Below are 22,899 nucleotides of genomic sequence, written 5' to 3'. Positions count from 1 at the left end.
AACCAGGGTTAGGGCTGGGGGCGTTCTGACCACTTAATTACTCTTTGTAATGAGCTCTGGATAGAAGTGACTAAGAAGGGGTGTTGGGGAGTAACTGGGATAGCTGAGGGATGAACTTTGAGTGGAGAGGGCTGCCGGCGTCCAGAGGCTTGGGCAGCAAACGCAGGAGGAGGAACAGTGTCGGTGCTGGCTCTGCTCAGCCTGTGACAGCGCAGGGCTGGGCTGGATGGATCCCAGGGCTCCCAGCGCACAGAGCTGAGCTGCCCGGGTGGATCCCAGGGCTCCAAGAGCACAGAGCTGGGCTGCCCGGGTGGATCCCAGGGCTCCCAGCGCACACAGCTGAGCTGCCCGGGTGGATCCCAGGGCTCCCAGCGCACAGAGCTGAGCTGCCCGGGTGGATCCCAGGGCTCCAAGAGCACAGAGCTGGGCTGCCCGGGTGGATCCCAGGGCTCCCAGCGCACAGAGCTGAGCTGCCCGGGAGGGTCCCAGGGCTCCAAGAGCACACAGCTGGGCTGCCCAGGTGGATCCCAGGGCTTCAGTGCACAGAGCTGGGCTGCCCGGGAGGATCCCAGGGCTCCAAGAGCACAGAGCTGAGCTGCCCGGGTGGATCCCAGGGCTTCAGTGCACAGAGCTGAGCTGCCCGGGTGGATCCCAGGGCTTCAGTGCACAGAGCTGGGCTGCCCGGGTGGATCCCAGGGCTTCAGTGCACAGAGCTGGGCTGCCCGGGTGGATCCCAGGGCTCCCAGCGTACAGAGCTGGGCTGCCCGGGTGGATCCCAGCCCTCCCTGGGCTCTTACGCAAGGGCGCAGCCGTTGCGGAGAGCGGTGCCAAGCTCCTTGCATCATCCTCTCTCCGCCCCCTCTCCAGCCCAGCTGTGACGGAGCCGATGACGCCGGGAGGAGTGCGGCTGCCTGTGGCATCCCCACCCCCGGGATGCTCTCAGCCGGCTCGGGGAGGTGGGGTTCCTGCCGTGCTTACGTGTCTGTGTTGTTCAAGAAGCCTCTCCTCGCGTGGCCGCTCCGCAGCGCGCACACCGCCCGGCGGCTCTGCCCCTGCCCTGCTCAGCGCAGTGCCCGTGCCAGGCCGCGGCGGCGGGCGGCACAGCGGCTGGGGCTGGCACACCGCTGGGGCTGGCATACCGGCTGGGGCTGGCACACCGGCTGGGGCCGGCACACCGGGTGAGGCTGGCACACCGGCTGGGGCTGGCACACCGCTGGGGTCGGCACACCGCTGGGGCTGGCACAGCGGCTGGGGCTGGCACACCGGCTGAGGCCGGCACACCGGGTGAGGCTGGCACACCGGCTGGGGCCGGGACACCGGCTGGGGCCGGCACACCGGGTGAGGTTGGCACACCGGGTGAGGCTGGCACACCGGGTGAGGCCGGCACAGCGGTTGGGGCCGGCACAGCGGCTGGGGCTGGCACACCGGGTGAGGCTGGCACACCGCTGGGGCTGGCACACCAGGTGAGGCCAGCACACCGGGTGAGGCTGGCACACCACTGGGGCTGGCACACCGGGTGAGGCTGGCACACCGGGTGAGGCTGGCACACCACTGGGGCTGGCACACCGGGTGAGGCCGGCACACCACTGAGGCTGGCACACCGGGTGAGGCTGGCACACCACTGGGGCTGGCACACCGGGTGAGGCCGGCACACCGGGTGAGGCCGGCACACCACTGAGGCTGGCAAGCTGTGCGCGGCTGGCAGCCTTCCGCAGCCGCTGCTGGCCGAGGTCAGGCACCCAGCACCCCGGCCGGTCCCCAGTGTCCTTTCACCACAGCATCTCTCAGTCTCAGGCTGCGCCAGGGGAGGTTCAGGTTGGATGTTAGGAAGAAGTTCTATACAGAGAGAGTGATTGCCCATTGGAATGGGCTGCCCGGGGAGGTGGTGGAGTCGCCGTCATTGAAGGTGTTCAGAAGGAGACTGGATGGGGTGCTTGGTGCCATGGGTTAGCTGTTTGGGTGGGTTGGATTGGTTGATGGGTTGGACACGATGATCTTGAAGGTCTCTTCCAACCTGGTTTGGTTTATTCTAATAAAGGTTATTCTAATAAAGGTGTTTTTAGCCCAAGAGGATGAGAGCTGTCTCGGGGCTGGAGGAACCTCTCCTGCACCTCTCTTCCCTGGTTCGAAGCCCGCGCTGCAGGCAGTGCCCGTCCCCTTTGCCGGGGGGGCTGAGGGTGAAACGATTTGCTCTGGCCGCAGGAGGCTCTGGCCGCAGGCGGCTCTGGCTGTGGCAGCACTGCTGCACCCCAGCTCGTTTCCACGTCCCCTGGTCGCGCTAAGGCCTGGGTACTTCTAAGGGTGAAGCCAGCAAGGTGAGCTCCCCTTGCACCAGCCCCACCACGGCCTCCCCTGCCGGCCACTCATCCAGCACCCACCCGCTGGGGTGGATGGAGCACCGCACCTCGCCCACCCCCCGCGCAGGGAGCGCCGAGCCGGCAGGGAGCTCCTTCCGCCCTGCTGAGATGCAGAGCAGCCCTGCCGAGATGCAGAGCAGCCCTGCCAGCCTCCCTGGGCACTGCTGCCCCAAGGCCAGGAAAAATTGCCTGCCTGCTTTACACCCCTGTGCTTCAGAGATTAGAAGGTGGCTGTAGGTGGTGAGGTGCTTTAAGCCTGACTGTCAGATGTGTGGCTCTTTAACCCCCATAACAATGAAGTGGGACTAAAATCTCTCTTTTCCCATGGGCCACGAGGCTGATTAAGAGAGGAAGCTGGGGGGGGGGAAGTGATAATACCAATTGGGGGAAAAAAAGGGGGTTTAGAGTCAACATTTAGCTTTGGGTATTCTTTCATTTGTTTGTGATGGTTTTTTCACAGGGGTTTGGAGATTACAAAGCCTGAAATGAATACAGAGGGGAGGAAAAAAAGGCAGGAGAGGACTTAATTCAAAACATTGCCCTGAGGAGCTGGCAGCTGAAAGGCAGCGCTGTGGATTCATGTTGCAGAGCTGGGAAGAGTAATTCCTCACCAGGAGACAGCAAAACTCAGCTCCTTGGGTTTGCTCCACAGCCTTCTCCCAGCCTTGTTGTGCTGCTGCTGACACACAGGGACCTGCAATCAGGCAACTGCTATTTGTGGTCAGAGTGCCTTACCCAGCTCCCCTCGGCTGCAGGGCGCTGCCACGGCACCAAGGCGTCTCTGCAGCCCTCCTGCAACGGCAGGGGTCCTCATGCCTGTGCACAGCTCCTCTGGGAAGCACCAGGAAATGTTTCCTGCAGCAGGGCCGGCAGTAAGCAGCCTCCCTCCCCACACAGATGACCTCTGGAGGCACATCGGCAGCTCACAGACAGGGAGGCACAGCCACAGCCACCTCTGGGGACCTCGGAGCCCAGAGCCCTGACCTGTTCCTCATCAGCACTCCCACGTCCTGCAGGACTCCTGCTGGCCTCACTCGCTCCGTGCTCTAGTCGTGCAGTCAGTTGTAAAGCCATGCTCCAGAGAGTGAAGCAGAGAGTACAGCAGAGAGGGGGGAAAAGACCAAGCAGAGGGTGTGCAGGAACACTGCTGCTCACAGGGACTGAGGCAGGTAACAGAGCTGCTGAGGGGTGAAGAGTAAACCCCTGCACAGCAAGGGAGGACAGGAGAGAATCCCTGCAGGTGATTCTGTTATGAGGAAGAGACTGACTGTGGCCAAAAAAAGAGGCAAGTTTGGGTGGAAAATGCCCATCAGGGATGAGCCATGGTATGGGAGCCGGGGCTGGCAGGGCTGACAGAGCCAGGGGGTGCCCCCCTGCAGGCCAGGTGCTGGGAAGCAGCAGCCATCACTAGTGAAGCATTTGGAGTTTAGACAGCTTTACTGATTAAAAATAAACCCAACCCCACCCAAAGCAGAGCCTCCAGAAAGGCAGGAGGCTGCCTAGCAAAGGTGAAGGCAGCTGGAGCTGGAGCAGGGGCTGGAGAGGTGCTCCAGCAACGCTCCTCTCTCCTAGCTGCCTCTCCCCTTGGCTCCTGAGCAGTGTCACAGTTAATAGGATGTGGAGCCTTGGATCTGGCCACCTGGCACTCTGTCTGGCTCCCAGCTGATCACCAGCTCACTTGGCAGGCTGAGTGGGGACCTGGCCACCTGGCTAATGCCAGGGCCACAGGACCTCTGAGCAGCTGACTGCCAACCTGCTAGGGCATTGTCTTACTCTGGATCCTGACAGCAGCTCCTCTCTTGTGCTCCAGCCATCCCAACTTGTGTGCTCACAGAGAGACCCCCCACTCCCCATCCCCTCCTCTCTGTCTGCTAGGATGGATGCAGACTCCTCCCTTAATCATTAAATGAGAATGAAATCAGCTTCTTGCCTTCCCCTCCAATGCCTTTAAATTATTCCACAGCCCCCACCCCCACTCCCTCCTGCCTTGCTCCTCACCACCCTTTCTCAGCACCCCAAGCTGCTATCAGCTGATGAGTTTCACAGCAATTTTTGACCCATGGAGGTGGTTGGTGTATTTTTTTCCCCACTTGGCAAGAAGCACTGATCAAAAGGAAGAAACAGCTTCAACACAAAGCAGTGGACAAGGATAGGGTGAAACCAGGCCCCTGCCTGAGGGCAAGATCCTCCCCTTGCCTTGCACCCTGCTTTATGATTAGCCCTTGCAAAACCTCAGTGAGAAAGGCCACACTTTGGGTTTGATTTCTCCTCATTAATTTTGCATGGATGGAAATTACTCCACAAAGAGCAAAGCCATGGGAAATGAATGAACTCCCCCCCAAAATACAGCAGGAGCACACCCAGTGGAACAGCTGAAGCTATGCTGTGAACATCAATTCTGTTACTCCCAGATCTCAAAGACAAATGTCTTCCAAGCACTGCAATCTCCTGCTCCATGCCAAGTGCAGCACAAAGAGGCTCTGCAAGGCTTCTAAGCTGGCCTGAGGATGCAGCCAGTGGCTGGTGGCAAGCTCCTCCACCCATGGGGAATGAGCTGCAAATAAGGTGCTTTGTTAATTGCAATCATTGTACCCAAACCTGATCACTGATTGAACAGGGCTGTAATCATTCCTGGGGGCCCTTTGGGAATTTGAAGGCAAGGTTCATTTGCACCTAGAAGGGGATTCTGAGGGGGGTCTCACTGGGAGCTCCAAGAAGCAGAGCAGGCAAAGAAGAGGTGACCCAGGGCTGCATTTTCCCAGTCCTCAAGCAGCCACAGTTTAACTGGATGCAAACATTTTGGCTTACCCAGGGGGGATTATGGGACTTGTCTTCCTCTTTCTTGTTGTCCATATGCCACAGCTAGTGGAGGGAAGCATGCTGCAGTTCCAAAATCACAGTTTAAGCCAACAGAGCCTGGCACTGGTGCTGAGAGGAGAGCCACATGCTCCTCCATCCACACACTGAATCACACAGATCAGATCTTCAAGCCCATCCAGTCTGACCCTCAACCCAGCACTGCAGGGTCAACACTAAACCATGTCCCCAAGCACCAGGTCCAGAGGCTCCCTGAACCCCTCCAGGGCTGGTGACTCCAGCACTGCCCTGGGCAGACCATTCCAATGTCTCATTCCAGTGCTCTCTTGGGAAGTGGGGACACAGTGGCAGCAGGGTGCAGTTTGCTCCTTACTGTCCCTGCTGATTTATCTGCACCTCCATCACCTTGCAGGAGGCACTGGGATCTGCTCCTGTGCCAGAGCCTGGTCACAAGGAGGCTATGGAGCCCTCACTGCTCACAGTTGATGTCAGAGAGGCTCCTGCTTGGTATTGACCTCACTTCTCCATCCTGGCTTCACAGCTCTGTGCAACTTTGCTTTGCTCCCCTTCAAGCCTCACAGAAACGCTGGGCTGCTAGGAGAGGACCCAGGGATTTTAGCTGCCTTGCAGCCCCTGGTGTAAATGCCAGGCTACAAGAGGCTGTGCTGTGTGCCAGAGCTGCAGCTCCCAAGAGCTGGCTAAGAGCTCGTGGGCACCACGCTCCCTGCAGGGCGTTCAGCTGCCTCAGCCCTTTCTGCTCTGCACTCCTCTACCTGCCCCAGCAGCCAGCACACAGCATTGTGTCTCCCCAGCTGGCAAGGGGCTGCTGAACAGGCTTGGCTGTCATTTCCCAGCGTGGCATTTAGCCCTGCTGGAGGCTTGTTTCCCCCCTCAGGTGCCAGTGCCATCCTTGTGGCTCCTTGCTAGCAGGCTTTGGAACCTTGCAGCTGTGGATGCAGAGGATGGAAGCTGTGGGGCGAGGGACTCAGGACAAACCTCCAGCACTTGGTGCTGCCTCAGCAAAGTCTGGGGCACTCTTCTTGTCACTTGGCTGTCACTACCTATACTGACCCAAACTGGAGCTGAGCAAAACCCCCAGGGAGCTGCTGCTCACCACACTGCTCCTCCTCAGTGCCCACAGCAAAGGCCAGCAGCCATTTCTGGCTCTGATTTCAGTGACTGATTAATAGCCTGCAGGTAACTAACTTCCAGTTCCCTGTGAAAAGGTTGTTGTTCTTTAACTGCTCTGGCAGCCCAAGAATAGCTCTGTGCACTCCCATGCATCCAGTGTGGTGAGCAGGGACAGATAATGCTATCAAGGCCTGTTCCTAGAATATAAGGATTAACTCACCTCATTAAAATGTACACCTCCTGCACAGCACAATGCAGCACTGCTCCAGGACAAGCATTTAAGCCAGCCAAGAGATATTATGTCCTGGGAGCCCTGGGATCATCCCTAGCTGTCCTCTTTCTTCCCCTGCATTCAGGTTTTTGTATAATCTTTTCAGATGAGTCCACAGATACCACAGCACTGAGCTCTTACCACAGATACCACAGCACTGAGCTCTTACCCCCCCAGAACAGACTGCAGGAGCTTACATTTCTGGCTAGCAAGGAAGCTCGAGGGGAGAGAAGCATAATTAACTTGGAGCATGGAAAGATTCCCCTGGGGGGAAAGCATCACAGAATCACCAAGGCTGGAAGAGACCTCAAAGATCATCAGGTCCAACCCAACATCCTGGACTCAAAGGAAGGGGGAGCTTGTAGAAAGTGTCTACCAATGAAGCTACAGAAGCCAGCAGGTTACACACTCTGAAGATTGATGTCCTGGGGTGGAGGTGGAATTTGGTTTGTTTCCCCTGGAGCATTCCTGCTTAGACATTTCAAGCTGAGCTGACTTTTGTTGCCAGTACAATATAACCATCCTGGCTGTCAGGGCTGGGGCTGCTGCTGTCAAGACAATGAAAACAAAGGCTGCATGGCTGTGATTGCCTGCAGGTCTTTCTCTCCATCCAGAGAAGGCTTCTGAAAGCTCTGCCAGCACACAGAGCCCAGTCTGCTCACCCTGGAATGTAAGGTGAAACGTAGGATCACAGAACCTTAGAAGGGGTTGGGTTGGAAGGGACCTCCAAAGGCCATCCTGTCCCCAGCAGGGACCTCCTCCACTAGGTCAGGTTGCCCAGAGCCTTGCTGAGCCTCATCTCTACCTCCAGGGATGGAGGAGCCTCAACCACCAACCTGGACAACCTGTTGCAGTGTTCCACCACCCTCATGGTGCAGAACTTGTTCCTCACATCCATTCTGAATCTGCTGTTCTAATTCCAAACCATTGTCCCTTGTGCTGTTGCTGCAGGCCTTTGCAAACAGTCCCTCTGTAGGATCCCTTTCAGCTACTGGAAGGCTGTGGTAAGGTCTCCCTGGAGCCTTCTCTTCTCCAGCCTGAACACCCCCAGCTCCCTCAGCCTGTCCTTGTAGCAGAGGTGTTCCAGCCCCCTGATCATCTTTGTGGCCCTCAGGACAGGAGAAGGCAGGAGATGGGGGAAGCAGAAGTCTCTCCAAGAGGATCAGCCCCTCCAAACACCAAAGCATTTTTCCATGACTGAATAATATGTTTGGTTTTTTCCCTCCTAACTTTACTTTCCCACCTCACTGAAGTAACTCAGCAGGTTCTGGGCTGTCTAATTGCTTTCTGCTGTGACAAATGGCTCTGGTGTATCTGTCTGCTTCAGAGCCAGGCTCTTAGCTGAGTATTTACCAGCTGTGTGAGAGCCTGGTCCTGCAGGTGGCTAGGGAAAGGTGGATGCTGCAGACCTGCCTGGTGATCTTTTACAGCTGAGCCTTTCCAAGTCCAGACTCTCACAGCAGTTACTGTTGTCTGCCCAGAATTCAATTTCCTCTTCACAGCCTTACCAAACTTAATTATCCTTGCCCTAAGATGTCAGTCAGGTGCCCTCTCCCTGGGTTTGGGGTTTTTCCATTGTGGTTACAGTGCCAAATTAAACCAAACCAAAAGTGATTCCTTTCAGCTCTGTTAGCTGCCATCAGCTTGATGGGTTCTAGATCCAAGAAGAAGATCCAAGCTAGAAAATGCAAGCTAGGGGAGGGGAGATTTAGATTAGACATTAGGAAGAAGTTCTTCCCCAGGAGGGTGGTGAGAGCCTGGCACAGGGTGCCCAGGGAGGTGGTGGAAGCCTCATCCCTGGAGGGTTTTGCAGCCAGGCTGGAGGTGGCTCTGGGCAACCTGATCTGGTGGAAAGTGTCCTTGCCCATGGCAGGGGAGGGTTGGAATTAGATGATCCTTGAGGTCCCTTCCAACCCTGCCACCAATTCTGTGGTTCTGTGAAATAAGAGTCCTAGGGAACAGCACTGTGGGAGAAACAACTCTGCAGGTCCAAACTTCTTATGCTTGCAGTCCTGGCCAGCCCTGGGCTGGGTTACAGCCCTGAAAGAGGCCAATTGTTTGGTTGGTTTTGAGCACCTCTGTAAACACAACATGAAGAGATGTTAATAGAGCTCCTACCAGCAGCCCTTCTGCTCTATCAGTCTGTAAGGGATCTTAGGAGATCCTTTGTGCTGCCCCATGCCATTAAGCTGTCCAAATCCAGGCACAGCCCTCACAGAGCCTGCCTCAAAATGAAAAGGCTCTCTCTTAGGAGATAAAGGAGGGAATACAGAGAACACACTGAAGCCTGAAAATGGGGACAGAGAAAACTCCCCAGGCCAAAGAGAGATCCACTGGGCTGCTGCAAATGAGCCAAAGAGGAGTTCCTCCCCATTCCTCACAGCATCAGTAAATCACTCTCCATTAGACATCCTTCCCAGCTCCAGCTGTCATTCTTTCTCAACCCAACTTCTCACCCAGGCTGTCACTGTGCACTACAATGGTCACAAACTCAACCTCCCAGCTGTAATGCTTGCAATTCCAGCCTCACATCCTGCTCCCAGGCAAAGCTCTGTGGCCTTGCTGGGCAAGCCAGGAAGACTTCTGATGTAAACCAAAGGGTAAACACCCTGAAAATCATGTCCTGCCACCTGCAGGGCCCACTCTCTGCCATGTCTCTCCCAGCCATACAATAACTTACTGAATTCTGAAGCTATTCAATGAAACCTTGGATTATGTAACCAGAATCTTCTTTCAGAGCAGCTCCACCTGAGCCCAGTGGCCATTCTGCCTGCACAACGTGCTGTCACGCTTGGGTGCTTGCTTCTTACCTTCAGGTCAAGCTCTGCTCCCTGCTTTTCCACAGACAGCTCTTCAAAACCACAGAGCTCTGCCTTTATCAGTTCCTTTAGGTAACACACAGCAAGGTAATGACATTTGCTTAGAGCTTCCTGTTGGGAATGAACAAAGAAAAAGCAGCAGAGGGTCAGGGGCAATTCAGCCTCTCCCAGGCAGTTTTAATTGAGTGCTCTTTCTAACCTGGCCAAAGAGTGTCATGGCCTGAAAGGTTATTTCATACACAAAAACATCATGAGGTCACTGAGGGAAACTCAGTTGTGCTTAGAGCAAGTAACAGGAGTGTTTGAAAGGCCTGAGAGAGCTCTGCAGCCACAGAGTGTGAGCACATCCACTCCCTGCAGACCAGGCAGGTGATTCTCTCTCTGTCACCCAGAGCTTTCCCCCTGCCTTTGGCAGAGGTTTCCCAACCCTGGGTTAATATTCTCTGACACACACAAACAGAAGCAAACCTCACAAACATGGCTTGACAATGCTGGCATTTCAGATGTTTTCAGAGGTATTCCATTCATGTAGCATAAAAGGAATCATTTCCCTGCTGCTGCCATTTAGTTCCAATGCTGGGCTTGCCCATGGGCAGTAGTCTGGCATCCCAGGGGGCACAGCCAGTGCATGGCCTCCCTTCTGTGCATCTGCTGCCCAACAAAAGTTTCCAAATCTCATTGTTTTCTTTCCATTTACAATTTCCAGTGCATTTACCAGCAAATCCCTGCTGCAGGAGGTGATGTCTCTAACTGATCCTTCTTCACAACCCATTTCAGATAACACAACCTGAATTAAGAGGCAGAGGAGTGGCAGAAAGGCAAGCTGAGGTTACTGCCTCCTCAGCAGCAGCCAGCTCCCAGCTGAAGCATTTCCTTGCTGGCTGGCATAATCCTGAATCACAGCAGAGCTAAGCAGGGTAATTGCATTCACAAAGTTTCATTTCAAACCTGTAATTGGACTGGGGTGTGTGTGAGTACCTGAGCAGGGGCTGGTGGTGGTGGTGCATTCTTACCCACGTGAATCACAGGGCATTGTGAGCCACCCACCTCCTGCTCCCCAGGAAGCTGCAATGTTCCCTCCTACTCCAAGAAACCTGCCCTGGCTTTTTAGATGCTGAGAGCAGTCTCAGCACACATCCAGCCTTCTGAAAAAGCAAGATCTCTGCTTTGAGTTTTGACTCAGCAGCCATTCCATTGATGTGCTCTGCAGGAAGGTTTGTCCCAGTCCCTTTGGGAAGCATGAAGCCATTAGAAGGAGAAATTCTGTGAGCAAAGGTAAACACTTCCAACTTCCAAAGGGCCCTAAACCCCCTCCAGAAGGCAGTTTAATCCAAATCTGGGATAACTGTGGATTAAGAATACATGGATGTGAGTTTGTGCTCCCCTCTTTTAATACTCCTACCTCATGCTAATATGCTTTGGACTGTCTCCCCCCAGCCCCTCCTCAGAGCCCACTCCTACCTCACAGCTGCCTTTTCTTTGCCACCCTCTGATGCACCAATCTGTGAGGCAAGTTTGCAGCACTTCCTCTACCAGCCTGCACTCAGTTTCATTCATGGCATTCTGAGGAGTGCTCTCTGAAGGTTACAGGTGTGCCTGGAACAGCCAGGCTGAGGGAACAGCCTGCCCCTAGAGTGCTCCAACCCTTGCTCAGTGGCAGCTGCAATATGCTCAGGAGCAGATCTGTAAGGTCGAGGAGGGATTTATCTGATCTAAAGCAGCTCCATGTGCACTTGCAGCAGTTCTCTATGCAAATCAGGCACTTCTGCACAGCAATTATTCTAGTTAGCTAGAGGATGGCCCACTCTGCACATTCAGCTCTAAATGAGGCTGAGGACTGCACCACTGCTTGCCTGGTTAGACTGAGAGGGGGATCTGTGATGAGCTCTGTGCCGCTCCGCCACGCTCTGCGCTGCAGCGTGCAGGGTGCTGGCACTCAGCTGACCTCCTAAACACATTCTGAAGATACAAGGGATCACCTCCTGAGGACACTAAATAAAACCTGTGAAAAGCAGCCCCTTCAGGCAGTGCAATTCTCATGGAAATGGTAAAAATTTGGGAACAGAAAGCACCTTCTTGAAGGGCCACAAAGACTGGCAGTCGATGCTCTGCCGCCTCCAGCTTTGCCAGGGTTATTATACACGACCCTTGTCTTCACAGCATCACAGAAAGGGCCACTTTCAGTCTCTGGCAGTGTGGGGACAGAGGAGGTTGTGTGTGAGGCACAGCAGACACAGAAGAGGCAGCAGCTGAGTGGTGACTCAAGCAGGAGGCGGGCGGGCAGCTCGCAGATAAAGCGCTGGGCGATTACGTTCGTAAGGTCCTGTCAGGGTACAGCCAAGCAGAACCCAGACAGATCAGCTGATGAAATGCTACCTGTACCTGGACTTTCATCCCTTGGCTCTACAAAAGGAGCTGCTGGACCAATGTGAGCTTCAAGGAGCCCTGGGGGAACGATATCCATGGAGATTCGGACTATTGAACCAAGGTCCAGCAAGGCAGCGCTGCCACTGCCAGCAGCTGTCTGCCACGTACGCACACAGCCTGAGTCAGGCAAACACCTGAAGGGATCCTGCAGGAAGGCTGAGGAGGGACTTTCCAGAAGGATGTCTAGAGACAGGACAAGAACTCTTCCTCAGCTCCAGTCTAACCCTGCTCTGCCTCAGCTCCAAACCATTGCCCCTTGTCCTGTCTCCAGACACCCTCAGGAAGTCTCTCTGCAGCCTCCCTGCAGGATCCCTTCAGCTATTGCAAGCAGCTCTAAGGTCCCCCCAGAGTCTTCTCTTGTCTAGGCTGAACACCCCCAGCTCCCTCAGCCTGTGCTCACAGCAGAGCTGCTCCAACCCTTGGATCATCTTTGTGGCCTCCTCTGGCCTCACTCCAGCAGCTGTGTGTCCTTCTGCTGGGGACACCAGAGCTGGAGGCAGTATTCACGGTGGGGTCTCAGCAGAGCAGAGCAAAGTGACTTTGCATTTCTGGAGGGAAGTCTTGCTAAGCCACAGAGAAGTCACTGTTTACTAGTGACCAAAAAGATGAGAAAACCTTCCCTTGCCATGATTGATTGCAGTGCCAGGGTTAATGACACAGGTAGACATGCCCACTGGCTCATTAAATTGAACAGCAAGACACAGGTAGAAGTTAATTTTCCTTCGGTTGTGCTCAGGCACCTGCTTCTGACAGGACTGGTGACACCAGAATGTATTCCCCAGCCTCAAACTGAGTTGATCTTTCACTGGAACTCTGTGGAGGCATCTTTGTGTCGTTTTGTGTCCCCTCTCTCAAAGCTCTGGAGCTGTGGGAGCTCACATCCTTTGTAGGTCAGGCACCACCACGGGCTTGCAAGATGTAAAGGAGCTGATTGCAGCGGCAGAGGCACTACGGATGTTTTGCTACACCAACCTGCACACACACAGCATGTTAATGACAACTCTCATTCACAGGCAACCTATGAATGATCAATGAATGAGGCTGCCAGCCTTCAGCAGCAACCTTTGAGCAAGGTTTGGAGATAGGCAGTCTCTGGCGTGGTGGATCCCGCCCTGTGTGCCACCCTGGCTGGTGAAAGCCACCCTGACACAGCCTGGCTGGCTCTGAATCCTGGCTGGCTCTGAAGCCTGGCTGGCATAAGTTGCAGAGGTTTGCTTTAGGAATATCCTGAGATAAAAATGGAGTTAGAATCAGAAGGAGCTGGGTTTGCACATCAAGGAGTGTGGCCAGCAGCTCAGGAGAGGTGATTCTTCCCTTTTACTCTGCTCTGCTGAGGTACTGCAAGGCAGCTCTAAGGAGCCCCTGGAGTCTTCTCTTCTCCAGGCTGAACACCCCCAGCTCCCTCAGCCTGAGCTCATAGCAGAGCTGCTCCAGCCCTTGGAGCATCTTTGTGGTCCTGCTCTGAACTCACTCCAACAACTCTGTGTCCTTCTTATGCTGGGGACAGCAGAACTGGAGGCAGTATTCAAGGTGGGGTGTCACCACAGCAAAGTGCGGGAATCCCCTCTCTTGCTCTGCTGCCCACACTCCCCTGGGTGCAGCCTAGGAACCTTGCAATCAGGTCAGTTTAGGTTGATGCATCTCCAGCCTTGCAATGTGCACTGTGTTTCAACAGCCCCCTCTGGCCTGCCCCTCTAGAAACAACACAAAGAGACTGAGCAGGAAGCCACTGCACAACAGTGAAGCTGACAGAAAGCACTGCCAGGTGCTCCCAGTCCCCACACACAACCCAGGTATTAGCAACCTCAGCTGCCACCTGCACTACAAACAGAGAAACCTCTACAGCTTTCGATGATGAAGCTCTCAGTGTCCCTTGGTGTTGCCTCAGGTTTTGGCCACAGACAATAATTCTCCATCAAGCTTTTATTTCCTCAAACCAGTGCTGCAGAGAAGTTTATGGCCCACGTTAAAGCGTTGCATTAGGCTGCTCTGCCTGCCAGCACTAGAGGTGACTTTGGTCACTGCTCTTTGGTAGTGACACATGTCAGAGTTTCCTCTCACAGCAGGGCTCCCTCTGCTTTGCAGCTGGGTCCAGTGCAGCAGAGCCGTTCCAGGGGCTGGGGCTGCTGCCAGCTCATCCCTGGCGCTTCCCAAGCAGAGGATTTTGCAGAGCACCTGGGGCAGGGTTGCTGCCTCTGATACTCAGACTGGCACTGACAGCTCTAAGGGCTGCAGAACCAAGAACTGAATCACAGGATGGTTTGGAAGAGACCCACAAAGGTCACCCAGTCCAAGCCCCCTGCAGTCAGCAGGGGCATCCTCCACTAGGACAGGCTGCTCAGAGCCCTGTCGAGCCTGACCCTGAGTATCCCCAGGGATGGGGCCTCAACCACCTCCCTGGGCAACCCGTCCCAGCACCCTCATGGTAAAGAGCTGGTTCCTAACATCCAATCTAAATCTGCTCTGCTCTCATTTCAAACCATTGCCCCTTGTGCTACCCCTGCAGGCCTTTGGGAACAGTCCCTCTGCAGCCTTCTCCTAGGCCCCACACTCAAGTCCCCCTGGAGCCTTCTCTTCTCCAGGCTGAACTCCCCATCTCCCTCAGCCTGTCCTCGTAGCAGAGGTGCTCCAGACCCCTGAGCATTCTTGTGCCCCCCCTCTGGGCCAAGTCCTTCCTGTGTCGAGGGCTCCAGCGCTGGACTGCCCTAGGGCCTCACCTCAGGTCTGCCCATTGCCTCCCAAGGTGCAGCCAGCCACTGCCAGCCTGGACTGCCCTAGGGCCTCACCTCAGGCCTCCCTATCGCCTCCCGAGGCACAGCCAGCCACTGCCAGCCTGGACTGCCCTAGGGCCTCACCTCAGGCCTCCCCATCATCTCCCGAGGCACAGCCAGCCACTGCCAGCCTCACTTCAGCCAGCACTCCCCACGCGTGCAGTCCACAAGGCAGCCCCCAATCTACACTAGACAAACGCGCGTTCACTCTGCCTTTTCTTTATCTTCCTAGCCCCTCCAGCCGCTTTAGTCTCTTCAGGAGTATTTGCGGGGTTTTTGTCACTTACAAACGTCCTAACGCAGCTTTATCGCTGACTCGAGTGGGGCGGGGGGAGGTTTACGTGTGTGACAGGGCAGCACCAGCGGCACCGAGAAGGGACACTTACAAGAAGCTACCACAGCCGGCGGCAGAGGGAGGTCGCTGGTGCCCGGGGCGCCCGGAGAGCCGGTACCCGGTGAGGGTGAGGGCGCCGGCGCCGGCGCCAGCCCCAGCCCGACCCACAGGCCGCGGCGCGGGGCAGGCCGGGAGGCGGGCGGCGCAGTGCATGCCGGGACACGCACCCTGCGCCTCAGCCCCCCAAGATGGCGGCCGGCGGTTGTCCCCGCCCCCGCCGCGCACATGCGCAGAGCCGCGGCGGGCCGCGCCGCTCCCTCCCTCCCTCCTGGCGGCCGGGGCGCCACTGACAGAGCGCGGAGCGGAGCGGTGCGAACGGTGAGAGCCTCCGGGACTCCCCCGGATCCCTCCTGGAGCCCCTTCCTCTGTGCCACGCCCCGCCACACCGGTGCATGGGAGAGGCGGGTGGCGCCGGCCCCCATAGAGCAGAGAGAAGCGGCGGCGCTGGCGGCGGCTCGGGTAAGGCCGGGGCCGCGCCTCCCCTCCCTCCCTGCTCGCCTGCTTCCCCTCTCCCGGCCGCCGCCGCCCCCCGCGAGAGGCTGTCCCGGTCGGCAGCGGGGCCCGGCGGGCCGTGCGGCCGGCGCCGCTCTCCCCTCCTGTCCCCCCTCCTCTGCCGCTCCCCGCCCTCCGCTCCCTCTCCTGCCCCCTCCCTCCTTCTCTCCAGCTCGCTCTCAAAATGGCGGCCGCGCCCGTTGGTGAGGAGGGAGCCGGGGAGGAGGCGGGGGAGGCAGGGCGACGGGGCGGGAGGCAGGGCGGCGAGGCGGGGGACGGTCCCCGCGCCCCGGCAGGGTGGGGGGGGGGTAGGGTGGGGTGAGGTGGGGGCCGCCGGGTGCGGTTCCCTCCCCTCTCCGCCGGCCCTTGCCGGCCTCCGGCGCCGTCCTCGCTGCCGGTGACTTAGCAGGAAAACAGGGCGCGGGGGAGGAGTGGGCCAGACAAGGGAGCGGGGTGGGGTGCGGGCAGCGGAGAGGAGCCCCCGCCGCGGGCTCCGGCGCCCCCGGCCCTCGCGTCCTCCCCCCGCCTTAGGCCGCTTCGGTTCTTCTGGTGACTTAGCAAGATGCCGGGGCGGAGGCGGCGGGCCGGGCGCGAATTGTTATTTAAAGAAGGGCTGAAAAATAAATGCCGAGTGCGGGGCGAGGAGGGGAGCCCGAGCATCCCTCCCCCCGGCGCCTCCCGGGGGCTTTGCTGCCGCTCTCCTCTGCCCCGTCCCCTCCGAGGGCAGGGCAGGCGCGGGGCTGGAGCGGGCCCAGCTCTGCCGAGTCGGCCGCGGCTCAGCGCGCCAGGAGGGCTGGGAGCGCGGCGGAGGGCTGGGAGCGCGGCGGAGGGCTGGGAGCGCGGCGGAGGGCTGGGAGCGCGGCGGAGGGCTGGGAGCGCGGCGGAGGGCAGTCGGCGTTATTTCGGGAATTTGTTTCACATCCACCCTGCTTTCCTGCAGTGCTCTAGCAGGGAAAGCCTTGATAAGGAGGTGGTTCAGACCTTCAGAGCCAGCTGCAGTAAAAACGGGGGAGGGAGGGAGGGCTAATCTCTCCTTCTTGGGGTCATATCGCTGCCTGGCTGCCTGCAATCACAGACTTCCCTTGGAAGCCTTCTCGTAGCCATCGCCTTGGCGAAAACGCTCTGTTTATTGCTGCTGCTGCTGGGGTTTTGTTTCGTCAGGAGGTTATAACGCAGGCAGGGCTTTTGATGGGAGCCGGGGGGTGGGAGTGGTGCCTCCCCGGAAAAGTTCAGGCTCTGCTCAGTTCGGGGGCTGCGAGATTTCTTTTTTTTCCCCTTCTATTTTCCCTTTTCCAGTGTAAGGTGGGTGCCGTTAAACTTGACCTTTAATAGCGCTGAGAATGGGACACCTTCCCTTTCTTTGCCATGGTATCCCTTGCTGATAGTGCTGCAGCAGAGGGCTTGGTTGGTGCAGGTCAAGTCAATTCATAATGAATTACCTAACCAGAGGATGGGGGAAGGTTAATCCAAGCTGCACTGACAAAAAAAAAGGATAATAATTATTATTATTATTATTATTATTAAACGTTGGTTTTGCCATAAAGAAACGTTTGGGCATCTTGACCTGGGCTGGGGTGTGTATTTGAGTGGAGGCTCTTGTCGGGGGTGTATTCTTACGACAGTATTGTTTATAGTCTGAGGAGGTGGGGGTTAAAGAGCCTACATTCAGTGCTGATCGTTTGGTAAATGATTGTGCAGCATTTGCTTTTCGGAAGAGGGAGGGTCTGCGCTCTCGCTCTCTCTCTCTCAAAAGCAAATGTTATTTGCCCTTAAAGAGTCGTTTCGGTAAAGGAGGAAAAATGCCATTAGGGAACCAGACAAAGAAAACATTTTCACGGGGGGCAGTTTATTGCCGATTTCTAGCTTGTTCTCGGGGAATCTCATTTTCGTGTGTTTCTTTTGCTGTTCCCATGTTTATGGATGCTGTGTGCAGCCATTGAGCAGAGCAGAGACTGGGTGGAGTAAGGAGGCAAAGCTGCGAAATGGCTAGATTACCCTTTCAGAGCTTTTTTTTTTTTCCTCCCCCCTCCCTCCCTCTCCTCTCCCTTTGCTGGGGTGGAGGAATACTAATTGCCGTAACAATGAAGCCTCTTCTTTAGGGGAAGAATCTAATGGTGCAGGAACCTCCTGAAACGACACGGGTCTGGCGTTCTGTTGGGAGGCTTATTTTCCTGCAGGGTGGATCTGGGTTTGCCTGACAGGGAGAAGTGACCAGTCACTGGTGCAAAGCTGGACTGGGTTTTTATGGCTGTGGGGTTGTTTTTCCTCGTTGTGTGGCTGATAACCATTTCAATTGATTGACTTCAGACACTCACTTGTTGAATTTTATTTTAATCCCACTTTGGAGATAAGAATGGTGCTGATGTCTGCCTGGGGGTTTTGCACCCAGGGCTCTCTGAATTGTTGAGTGCTGCTATGTGGGTTTTGCACATGCAACTTCTTGGCTGGACTTGACCATGGGTGGACACACAGGAAAGAGAATCCCTACTTCCTCTGGTGACTGTGGCAGAGCAACTCTTCTTACTAGATGGACTAAATGGCATTTCCCTCCTTCCTCTGCTGGGTTGACAGAAGGAACATCTGAAGGGTTTTGGAAGCCCTTTCTGAACATCAGGGCTCTGTTGGAGCGTTGCTGTACCACATGGGTGCTGCTGCATCACGGGGGCAGTGCCCATGCTTAAAGTTGTGCAGGAAAGGCCTTAGAACAAAGGATTTGGGGAATGCAGTAGGGATATGAGGAAGCACCTAGGAAGGGCTGCTTGTAGAAGTGCTCCCCTCTTCCACGTGTGGCTCGTGGCATTCCCGTTGGAACTGAGCCTTGATGGGAGCGAGGACAACGCTGAACACGAATCTGTCTGCAGCAGGTTGAGGTTTTGCTTTTTCTTGGCTCTGTCTCTGTTCCAGAGTCCAGTGTTTGATGGTGGATGGCCACAGATGAGGCTGGGTTTGGTTTTAATTTGCCCAGAATTAAATTACAGGGAGATGCAGTTCAGTCTCTTGGAGTGGATGTTAGAGGGTTCCATGGATGTGTTCACTGTCTGGAAATGTGTCCAGGCTCAGAGCAGTGAAGGCCCCAGTCCAGCACTTGCCTTCTTACCACTCTGGCTGGGTTTTTGGTCCTTGGTTACTTTCTCTGCAGGAGGAGCTTGTTAATTCCTGCTCTGTAAAAGAAACAGGCATTCACACTTACCTTTGTGACTTCCTGAGCTCTGCCCTGCCGGTGTTGATGAGCCTTCTGCCCCTCCTCTTCCCTATACTCCACCCAGCCTTGAGTGCTCAGTGCTTTGTATTCTCTGCTCTCAACTTTCTTGCCTATCCAACTTGCAATTGGTGGGACAGCTCTTGCACTAACATCTGCTGACTCTCTTGCCCAACGCTCCAACCTTGTCTGTCTTCAACAACTCTATAACCACTTCCCATCAGTGCCAATTATCAAGTTTCTACCCTCTTGTAAAATCCTCTGGGTAAACAACAGCTGGAGAACCCCTGCCTTATAGCTCAGGAACACACTGTGCAAGGCTCTTAGAGAGTGCTGGAGCTGCTTCTGGCCTTCATGAACTTGAGTGGTTGGAAGTACTCCACCACCAAGGGCAGTAGTTTTGTTTTGGTCAGCTTTCCCCTCCCTTTGTGAACTTCAGGCCTGTAAAGACTGTGAGAGAGCTGCTGAAATGTCTGTGAAGTGAACCTTTATGTACTTGTCAGCCTGAGGATAGGAGCTGCTGAGGCCTAACTTCAGGAAATGAAGAGGACAATAAAAATCAGTGATGATTGGTAGTAAATTTCAGATCTCATGTGGGAGACTTTTCAGTTTATGACATGGAATTGGAGATGACAGCTGAAGTTCTCTCCCAAGTATCAGAGCCATATGTGCTAATCAGAGTGGGTCTGGCTTTCTTCTGGCAGGTTTATTATGGAGAAGTAGTTAAGTTGTGTACTGTCTGTGGATGCAGATCTGCTGGGGAAATTACAACTGGTCTGCATTTTAGAAGAGCTTAAATATTATTGGCAGAAAACCTGTCTGCTAAAAATGAGTTTGGTTGACTTGAGCCTTGCCTGGGTGGAATGGCTTCCATGGGAGCTGCTGCACTACTGACAGGAGTGGAGTGGGGCTCCTCATGTGGCTTTTGGGTGTTGTGAGCACAGGCATTTATTAATGGGTGATGTTGCTTTCTCTTTTGATCTGCCTGACAGAGTAGGTTACACCTCAGTTTGAGCTTTGAAAAGAGTAAATGACACCAGCACATAATCTTGACCTGTTTGGAACTAGTTTTTAAGTCCAGCAAGTTATTTCTCTGGAATTCTTTCTATGAATGCTGTCCAAGGAGTGTGCATGTGGCCATCTCCTGCCATGGCTGAAGATGCAGGGGTGGGATTTGAGCTGCAGCTGTGTTGTCAGCTCCTTTGGGTACCCTTGGCTTAGAGGAGTTGTTACCCATTCTTCTTGCAGTTACTGCAGGAGAATCCTTTTCCTCATTCCATCCATGTGCTGGGCCCTGCTGATGAGTATTCCCTATGGGGAGCAGATCTGCAGGAACCATGGGGTTTGTCTGGTGAATGATTTGAATTCCAAGCTGGCAAACTTGCTGGGGACTGCAGGTGAGCCCCAGCAAAGGTGTGTGTCTGGCTGGTATCTTAGCTCAGCTGTTTCAGGAAGGGCCTTTCCTTCCTAATGCTCAGCGAGGCAGGACTTGAATGAGGCAAGGCTTGTCTCATTCAGCTGCTTTAAGAGCTCCTTCTTCAGCCTCCTGCTCCCTCTTTAGGGGATTAGATGGGTGTGATTCGGTTTTATCTTGCTTTGAGTTCACTGGCATGGAAGCCACCTATGATATCACTTCGTGCTGGCATGTACTCTTGGGGAAATTCCACAGAAAACTGGTCCTTGCAGGAGAGGTGGATCCTGTGATCCCTTTCATCAGTGCTCTAAACATCCACTCCTCTTTGAAGCACCTCGTGTGTGCACAGCATTGTCATACTAAGCAGCAGCAGCAGCACTGATGCATGCATAACTATATCCAAAAAGCCACCTTAGGAATTCCAAGTGCTTGCTAATACATCTAGAAGTACTCCAGTGATTTCCTCCTTGGTACTGCTGCTGAGGGAGAGCCCAGCACTTGGGCTTGGCTGCTCAGGGGTGTTTGGATCGGGATTGTCATTAAGTAAATGTAATAAATGCAGCCTTGTGGCTGGGATTCTGTTGATTCTGGAAGGCTTGCCTGATCTTTTTAACCAGCACCTCGTTGCTGCAGCCTTGAGGAGGTCTTTCCAGTTACAGGACAGCCCTCGGTGGCTGAGGTTTGTAGGTGGTGCTGCTGCAGATGTCTGTCCTGGCATCTCCTCGGATCCGTCGTTGAGTGAGGCCCTAGCCGGCCTTTCCCGAAGCACCTCGTGTTTTCCAGCAGGGTGGTGAGTCAGCTGCTGTGCCTCCTCTGGGGAGGGGTAAAGGTAGCAGGTTTATGGCACCATGCCGTGCTGGTTAAGAGCTGAGATAGCAGAGGCCTTCCCGATGGAGATGGTTTATACCTCCCCTCTCTCTGTGGTGATTGTTCCTATTGTGCTCTCCAAATGCTAAGTTCTTAGGGGTCGATTAGCCGGGTCTCTTCCCCACCTCCTGCAGACTGCCTCTGCCTCCTGTCTGCATGGAGGTAGCTTAATGTTAAAGCAAGGGTGTTAAGGTCATCCTTCCTTAAGACTGGAGGAGAGTCGGTTGGAGACCCCAAGCCTGTGACAGTGACTGTTTCTTCCAGCACGCAGCGATGTGGGCAGTTTGTCCTGTGCTCCATGCTCCCGACTCAGGGCTGAGGAGAGAGCAGGGCTGCACAGTGTGGTGGGCTGAAAGGCTTGTGTCTTTGCAGTCTGTCCAGAGGATGGTGGTGCTCCTGTCGCTGTGTGTAAGGATTGTGGAACAGATGGTGCCCATTAAAGCAGTAAGGGTAGAAGTTTTTTGGTTCCCTCTCAGCTGGCTTTGTAAGCAGCAAGCATAGACTGGAATGGGGGAAGCCTAACAGAGGAGCTCCAAGCCTAGGCTTCACCTGCAGCAGTGAGAAGAGGAGGGAGGTGAAGTTCTAGCATCATGCATGGATTTTAAACTCCCATGGATAGCTCACACTGTTGCAACCAAACAGGGATTTGTCTCATGGCTTTGTCACACTGGTGAGGCTGGGATGAGTCCTGATGACGGGTCATTGCCAGTACCACAGCACATCACAGTCAGCAGCAGGAGAGCAGAGATGCTTGTGGATGGTCTTGCCTGTCTGCTCTGTCTTGGCCCTGCTCTGTGCTGGCTGATGTTGCTTCCACGTGGGGAGGTGTTTTCCACATCAGCATTAAAAGAAGTCATTGTGTGTCTCTTGGCTTAGTTGAGAGACCTTACAGAGGGAGCCCAGTTGTGCCCTCCAGCAGGAGAGGTAATCCATGTGCAGAGAGATGTGGGATGCTGGGACTCTGAGAAGGGATGCTGGTGAGGCTGGGAAGAGGAAGGAAGGTATTTCTTAGGGCCTGGTTCCCAGCTGAGATGTGCTTTAGAGCCAGCAGTGCAGTAGGTGAGGATGGGTCATGAGAAAGATGAGACACCTACAAGAAGCCTGATTGCTTTTTCCCTTCTCTCTTGTCAAGTGAAGCCATTCTTTAACAACAGCCTTGCTTTCAAAGTGGCTGGAGGACCAGCAGGGTTCCCATGGCTGGAAGAGGAGAAGTTCTGTCTGGATTTTTGGTTTGGTTTCTTTGTGGTTTAGGCCTCCTTCTTTCTCTGAAGCTTTAACAACTGTTCATTCAAGCTTCCTTCCCAGTGGTTTTCAGACACAAATGGAATGACTTCAGGAGCATTTTTGTAAACATCACATTGCCCATCCAGCAGGCACTTGAATAATTGAAATGGTTAGGTTTGAATACAGTCCTGTGACCTCCTTTGCAAGTGGAAGTCTACTACTACTTAATGCTTCAAGCCAAATATGGGGAGGGAAGAACTGGAAAGAGCAAAGTTCACCTCCAGTGCCTGATTGCTGACCAACCATAAGGAGCTCCTCTGGGTTCATAGCTGAAATGCAGCGTTCTGGAATTGCTGTCACAGGATCTGTGTGTATTTGACCTAGAAAAATGATGAGGAATACCTTGCTGAAGTCAGCCAGGTAAAACATGATGTGCTCTGCACACTTCTGAGTGAGTCTGGAGTAGCAGCCTTAACACTTGAACCCACTGCAACACTAACCTTCCTCCTTTCTTCCTCCCTCCTGGTCCTCAGCTTCCCCCAGTTGCCCTAACCTGTGTCTGACTAAAAAGTCCTGTAGGCTTCTGGTGAAGCTCAGTGGAACCCCAGTGGGGCTGACTATGAATGTGAAACTACTTTGGTGAGGCAGTTCCCTGCTGTCACAACATGCTGACCAGCACCTCTCAACTTCCATGGCCTAAACCTTGCCACACTTTG

The 22,899-nt window shown here is 54.8% G+C and overlaps 1 protein-coding gene and 1 long non-coding RNA gene across 5 annotated transcripts in view; one reads left to right on the top strand and one right to left on the bottom strand.

The window, feature by feature from the left end:
- Nucleotides 1–2,460: 2,460 nt before the first annotated feature.
- Nucleotides 2,461–15,094, bottom strand: LOC137449404 (uncharacterized). Of its 2 annotated transcripts, none has more exons than XR_010989374.1 (4): nucleotides 14,980–15,094; nucleotides 9,387–9,506; nucleotides 5,166–5,237; nucleotides 2,461–3,051 (listed from the first exon to the last, which is right to left on the bottom strand). It is a non-coding gene; the product is annotated as an uncharacterized lncRNA (long non-coding RNA). The 2 variants fall into 2 exon arrangements; XR_010989375.1 differs by having other exon boundaries at nucleotides 2,461–3,033.
- Nucleotides 15,095–15,227: 133 nt separating this feature from the next.
- The window catches only part of PAFAH1B1 (platelet activating factor acetylhydrolase 1b regulatory subunit 1), a 30,875-nt gene continuing 23,203 nt past the window's right edge, over nucleotides 15,228–22,899 (top strand). Inside the window, exon 1 of one of the 3 annotated variants that reach the window (XM_068154889.1) lies at nucleotides 15,228–15,305. The gene's annotated coding sequence lies outside the window, so the exon portion shown is untranslated. The other 2 variants (XM_068154890.1, XM_068154891.1) reach the window with 2 other exon arrangements.

This window comes from Melanerpes formicivorus, unplaced genomic scaffold (assembly GCF_026170545.1).
Source record: "Melanerpes formicivorus ecotype bairdi unplaced genomic scaffold, bMelFor1.0.p_v2 SCAF_29, whole genome shotgun sequence".
Taxonomy (NCBI): domain Eukaryota; kingdom Metazoa; phylum Chordata; class Aves; order Piciformes; family Picidae; genus Melanerpes; species Melanerpes formicivorus.
The sequence above is the reverse complement of the archived record's forward strand: the minus strand, read 5'-3'. Positions and strand labels throughout refer to the sequence as shown.